Source organism: Trichomycterus rosablanca, chromosome 16 (assembly GCF_030014385.1).
Source record: "Trichomycterus rosablanca isolate fTriRos1 chromosome 16, fTriRos1.hap1, whole genome shotgun sequence".
NCBI classification, from domain to species: Eukaryota; Metazoa; Chordata; class Actinopteri; order Siluriformes; family Trichomycteridae; genus Trichomycterus; species Trichomycterus rosablanca.
This window is the reverse complement of record NC_086003.1, coordinates 16,579,620-16,585,956: the sequence shown is the minus strand read 5'-3', so window position 1 is coordinate 16,585,956 and position 6,337 is coordinate 16,579,620. Positions and strand designations below refer to the sequence as shown.

At 39.7% G+C, this 6,337-nt stretch overlaps 1 non-coding gene across 1 annotated transcript; it reads right to left on the bottom strand.

Moving 5' to 3' along the window:
- Nucleotides 1–1,393: 1,393 nt before the first annotated feature.
- On the bottom strand, nt 1,394–1,552 carry LOC134330987 (U1 spliceosomal RNA). The gene has a single exon (XR_010015064.1). It is a non-coding gene; the product is annotated as a U1 spliceosomal RNA (small nuclear RNA).
- Between the last annotated feature and the right edge of the window lie 4,785 nt (nt 1,553–6,337).

Sequence of the window (6,337 nt, the reverse complement as noted above, 5' to 3'; positions counted from 1 at the left end):
GTCATCTCCTAGACCTTTATCAGTAGTCACAAGACATTGCCCACGGGTCACTGTTGGCTGGATATATTTTTGGTTGGTGGACTATTTTCAGTCCAGCAGTTACAGTGAGGTGTTTAAAAACTCCATCAGCGTTGCTGTGTCTTATCCACTCATACCAGCACAACACACACTAACACACCACCAACATGTCAGTGTCACTGCAGTGCTGAGATTGATACACCACCTAAATAATACCTGCTCTGTAGTGGTCCTGGGAGAGTCCTGACCATTGAAGAACAGCATGAAAGGGGGATAACAAAGCATGCAGAGAAACAGATGGACTACATTCAGTAATTGTAGAACTCCAGAGCTGATAAAATGGACAGTGAGTGTAGAAACAAGGAGGTGGTTTTAATGTTATGGCTGATCAGTGTATGTTTCAGTTTTAACTTTCATAGATGCACAGACCTCCATGAGTAGTCATACACTGACAATGTCATTCATCTTCTTGAAAAAGTCTGACAGGAAAGTGAAATATTGGATATGTGCCAGCTACATTACTCTGCTCCTGACCACAAGGAGAATGTTTGACTCTTGAAAAGGACAAGTCCAGCATTATTTATCATAATACAGTTCATTGAGCATATACCTAAGTTTGAGTCTCATCTGTGCCCTTGTAGGAGGGCACTTTTAAATGAGGGAAGTCCAGATGGGAAGTTACTAAGAAACAGTGGTAGCCTAGTGAGTAGAGCTTTGGGATATCAACTGAAAGATTGAGAGTTTGAATCCTTGCAGCCACTGTTAAGCCCTTGAGCAAGGCCCCTAACCCTCTCTGCTCCAGGGGCACCATACGATGGCTGACCCTGCGCTCTGACCCCAGCTTTTAAACAAGCTGGGATATGCGAAGAAAGAATTTTGTTGTACTGTATGGCTGTATATGTATATATAACACATAAGGGCATTCTACAGTAGACCCTTGAGTTACGAACGGTTTACCATATGAACATTTCGGGTTACGAACGATCTTTTTCAACTTAACATACAAAAAATTTCAGATTACAAACCGAAATTTGCAAAACACGTGACGTCACGAACAAGTTGACTCCAACCGTCTCTCTCTCTATATACAGTATGTATACAGTGAGTGAACATTCGGACAGTGTTTTTCCAGTGTTTTCTTTATATAGATATAGATATACTTTATTCATCATATATACATATACACGTGTACAGTACAATGGAATTCTTTCTTCGCATATCTTAGCTTGTTTGGCGCCCCTGGAGCAGAGAGGATTAGGGGCCATGCTCAAGGACCCAACAGTGGCTGCATAGCAGAGTCTGGATTTGAACCCCCAATCTTCCGGTTGATAGCCCAAAGCTCTACCCACTAGGCTACCACTGTCCCTATAAAATATCGGGGAGAGTGCGAACGCAGTCCCCCACTACCAGAAATTATGCAGTCGAGATTCCCACATTTGGGGAATTCGCAGGAGTCAGCACAGCCGGAGTGCAATAGCTGAGCCTCACCCTGGGCAAACCACCTTCTTGATCATCTCCCCTGCCAGGTAAGTAATATTTTGTAAAGTTCAATATTAAAATGGCCTCAAAGAAGGTGCAGAGGAAGTGCAGTGGTGAGAAAATAAAAAAAAATCACTATTTGTTGTTGTATAATTACTCCTGCCAGTAGCTGTCACTGTGTATCAGACAGCGGGGACAGTGAGTGAGAGAGAAGAAGGAAAACGGCTCAGTAAAGTATTCTTTCTTTCATGCAATTACACCTACAAAATACAACACTATTGAAATAAGGAAGGAAATAATAGAGAAATATGAGAGTTGTTGTTTCTGGTAGGTACATTTTATATAAAAAGAAGGAAATGTATTATGGTGTATGGTACAGCACACGTACTGTACTGAAATGTGATGTGTTTTTTATGTACAGTACAGTACTACTGTGTGTTGCTGTTTATTATTGTTTATTACAGTAATGTCTTCTCTATAATTTAAGATTTAAGGGAAAATATACTTGAATTTATAACAAAAAAGACCTTTTAGGAGGGGGTTTGGGAGGTCTGGCACGGATTAATTATATTTACATTATTTCTTATGGGAAAAATAAGTTTAACTAACGAACATTTTGACTTAAGAACAGCCCTTTGACTTAAGAACAGCCCTTTGACTTAAGAACAGCCCTTAGGAACCAATTAAATTCGTAAGTCAAGGGTCTACTGTACTTACACTGCTACAACAGCGACACCTAGAGCTTGGTCTAGGCACCACCACCAGAAGGTTACAAACACTTGCATGGGACATGTGACGTGTTTTTGCAACTGTACTTTTTCTGTGACTTAATTATTAAAACAACCCAATTAAAAAGCTGTTATCCTGAAAAATGCTTTTTAAACATGTAAGTGATAGACTGTATTTTGAGTTTTAAATCAGCAGTAAAAGATATGATTCAGTGACACCTCAGACACTTGTCCCCATTTATCTCCAGTCTGCATGTAGCAGTTATTGAAAATGACAGCACTTTTCAATGAAAAGCATCTGAAGAACAGACTGGAAAAGCTTTTAAAAACCTGAACAGTCTGTTCTTTGTCTTCAGCATTGTTCCCCGATCGGTAATGACCAGTGTTTATGGCAGGTTATCAGTGACATGTATCTATTGAACAACCTCCAACTGATGAGCTGAACTCTTGAAATAGACACACAATCCATACTATGAACATTAGTGCTATGATACATTCTCACTGACATGACACCTTATTACCACCCAACGATCGATTTGAAACATTCTATTCATCCCTCTGTCCTTTATTCACCCCTCACTCATTTATATCGCACTGTGAATGCTCTCGAGTGTCGCTAGCTGCCAAAGGGGAATGTGATAACTGATTCATCTATTTGATTATAAAACTTCTACATTAATAGACAGCCATCTCTTGTAGTTGATTAGTAACAACTTTTCTGGGCCCATTTGAGAGGAACTGATGTGAAGTGGAAAGTGGAAACCAACTATTTTGAACATAATAGACAGTGTGCTTTTTGTCAAAAGATGAAAAGGACCATCTCAATTAGGTTGAAAGCCAGCATCTATTTTTGTATAGGGATGTGTTAGTGCCAGTGGCTTGGGTTACTTATGGCACAACATGTGTTTACTATCTACAGTAGTTGTAGATGGTTGTTCCTGCATATTTTAGCAAGACAATGCCAAGCCACATTCTGCATGCAGCAGGAAGGCATTATAGTGAGAGAGTGCAGGTTCTAGACTGGCCTATAGATAAAGGACCGATCGTCTCTAACTTTACATCTACAAGGTGGATCAACTAGGTAGGAGTGTCTAATAGAGTGGACAGTGAGTGGACACGGTATTTAAAAACTCCAGCAGCGCTGCTGTGTCTGATACACTCATACCAGCACAACACACACTAACACACCACCACCATGTCATTGTCACTGCAGGGCTGAGAATCATCCACCACCTAAATAATACCTACTCTGTAGTGGTCCTGTGGGGGTCCTGAAGAACAGGGTGAAAGCAGGCAAAAAAGGTATGTAGAGAAACAGATGGACTACAGTCAAGCCTAGTAATCTAAAAGTTTAAGTCCTGTTAAGTACTGTTGGGCCTCTGAGCAACTTACGTAAAGTAAAAGTGTGCATGTAAACTTTTGACACTCACTATACATGTATTTTCTGCATAAATGGGCACAATGTACCTGCTTTTTTATGCCCCCTGGCAGGAAAAAAACTAGAAAATAATGTGATAGAGTCAGTTATGAACAGCCATAAACAGAATACAATGCTCGTAAGGCAACAGGGAGGACTCATTAGAAAAGGCACCAGAGTCAGTTATGAAAACAAAAGGACATATCATGAATATAAACGACCAGATCTAGTTTGATAGCTCTGGCCTGAAAACCGCAGTAGCAACATAATAAATGGTTTTCAGGTAAGGTTGAAGAGAAATACATCAGCAAAATTAAACTGACTAGGATGATCATTAAAAAACAAATTCTTCATCGCGGTTTTGTCAGTCCTATCAGCTATGATGACAAATACTGAAAAACCTGCTATAAACAAGTCTGACCACTTTTGTTTTTGTCATTTAATATACTTTCAATTTGCACATGCAATGTTTTTTACTTAGTACTCCATCATCAGTTTTAGCTCTAGAGTTAGATGATGTCTAGAGGCGCCACAGGCCTGGCCAGGGGCCCAACAGACACAGCTTCCCATATCTGCAGAAGGAATAGATATGATTTTTCCTCATTTCTGCTGCAACAGTGACTTCTGCTGGTCTGCTGTTCATGGCACTAAAGTGAGAAGCGGTGGTACATCTACCGCTGGCTGTTGTAAAGAAGCAGCCTGTGAGTTCACATGTGTTGGACAAGGTAGATGCTAGTTTTTGCCCCTTCTAGGCCAGTAAGCAATAGTAAAGGGAATTAGACATGACTAAATTGGGAGAAAAGGAGGAAATTCCAATTGTAACTAGTGAGTTTGTGTTTCAGCCACACCAATTGCTAGCAAACAACTAAATAATATAGAATCAAAAATTATATATGATGACATGCTTTCAACTTTGGACAACAGTTTGGTGTGGTTTGTGCCATGGCAATAAGGTGCAAGGTGCAGCCTAATACCTGCAAGATCTAAACAATAAACAACCAAAATAAAGAAAATAAGGAAGAAACAATGGGAACTACAAGAGCAGGACAGCCACTCCACCTACTGGCACAGCCCGTGCCATTGTGAATCCAAAAGTGGAGGCCACCGTTTTTGCAAGCAGCTCGCCTGTCCAAGGTGGTTCATTTATGACTGCTAAAAAGTGCCACAACGATGGCAGAGTTCCCTGAAAAAAAGTGCTGACATAGGCAGCTCACTAGGATTTCTGACAGACAGACCCTCTGTGGGGGGAAACCGCAGGACCTTCACCTAGAGCTAATTAACACTCAGTGAGGCGCTGGGAGTGTTGGTTCTAAAAACTGACACAATGAGTCATCTGTGCCTTCATGTCCCCTGGCTATAATGGCACAGCAGGTGGGCATAATTCTGTAACCCATCTCTTACAATTTTATTTTATGATGGTTAAAAATAACCTTAATGGACATTTCCTTACATCATTTTTTGCCAATTCACATTAGTTTATGTAATATTAATTATAAGAAGTTCAAGTGATCAAGCTAACAATCTTGCTTTTGGAATGTGGAAGGTAACAGAAGTACACAGTATAAAGGATTTCTAAACAGATACTGTAAAAACACATCTTCAGGCAGATAGTTACTCGGTGGAGGAAATGTAAATGTGAGGACCGTTTTCACTTCACAGGGTTCCCTAAAGGAATAAAGTAAAATTGACTGGTCTGCATCACGTGTATAGCCATGGATATGTGGTGAATGCTGTCTTCTCTAACTCATTCGAAATACCAGGATATTTAAATATTTATTCTGAAAAACTGAAAACAGCTCATATCCTTCTGCCATTTCATAACAGTAGACAGCCCTGCTCAATAACTGCTATACCTTGGTAATACAGTCCCGAAGCAGAAAAGGTTGGGACAGTGCAAATAAAGTGTTAATGCAAATAAAAACACAGTGTTTCTTGCATTAACTTTTATTTAATTGCAGACAATATGAACTCAAGATATTTAATGTTTTGTCTGGTTATCTTTATTTCATTTGTTAATAAACATCCACTCCTGCATGTCTGGTTTGCAGTGGTTTCTGGTAGCAGGGGCAACCATTTTGGCACCTTGTCTGAATTTTAGTTCTGTGTTTAATTTTAAATCTTGGAACATCTTGCAAAATGCTATAAATTATTTTTTCATTTTTAGCTTATTTTAACAATATAAACAATTTCCAATGTTTTCACTGATTAAAATGTATTTTGCCAATATATACAACACACTGAATTATTCGGAAGGACAAAATAAGGGTAAATTTTTGTTTTGAAATGTTCCACAATAAGTAAGTGAATTAGTAACAAGTGATGGTATCATGGTGGGATATAAATGAAGAATCCACCAAAAGCTAAAAGATTTATTATGATTTTAACGTCATGTTTTACACACTTTGGTTACATTTATGACAGGACAGGTAGTTACTGCCTTCACAAGATCCATCAGTTTAAATTTATATCGTACATCGTATCGAATCTCAGCTCTGCCTGCCGGCTAAGGCTGAGCGGCCACATGAACAACGATTGGCCTGTTGTTCAGATATGGGCGGATGGGGTCTCTCTCCCATAACTGGTGCAATTGCGGCCTCTGCTGGCTGATTGATGGCGCCTGCACAGAGATAAGGAAAGAGTGCTCTCAAGAGTGCTCTCATACACAACGCTGAGCTGCACTGCACTCATCAAAGTG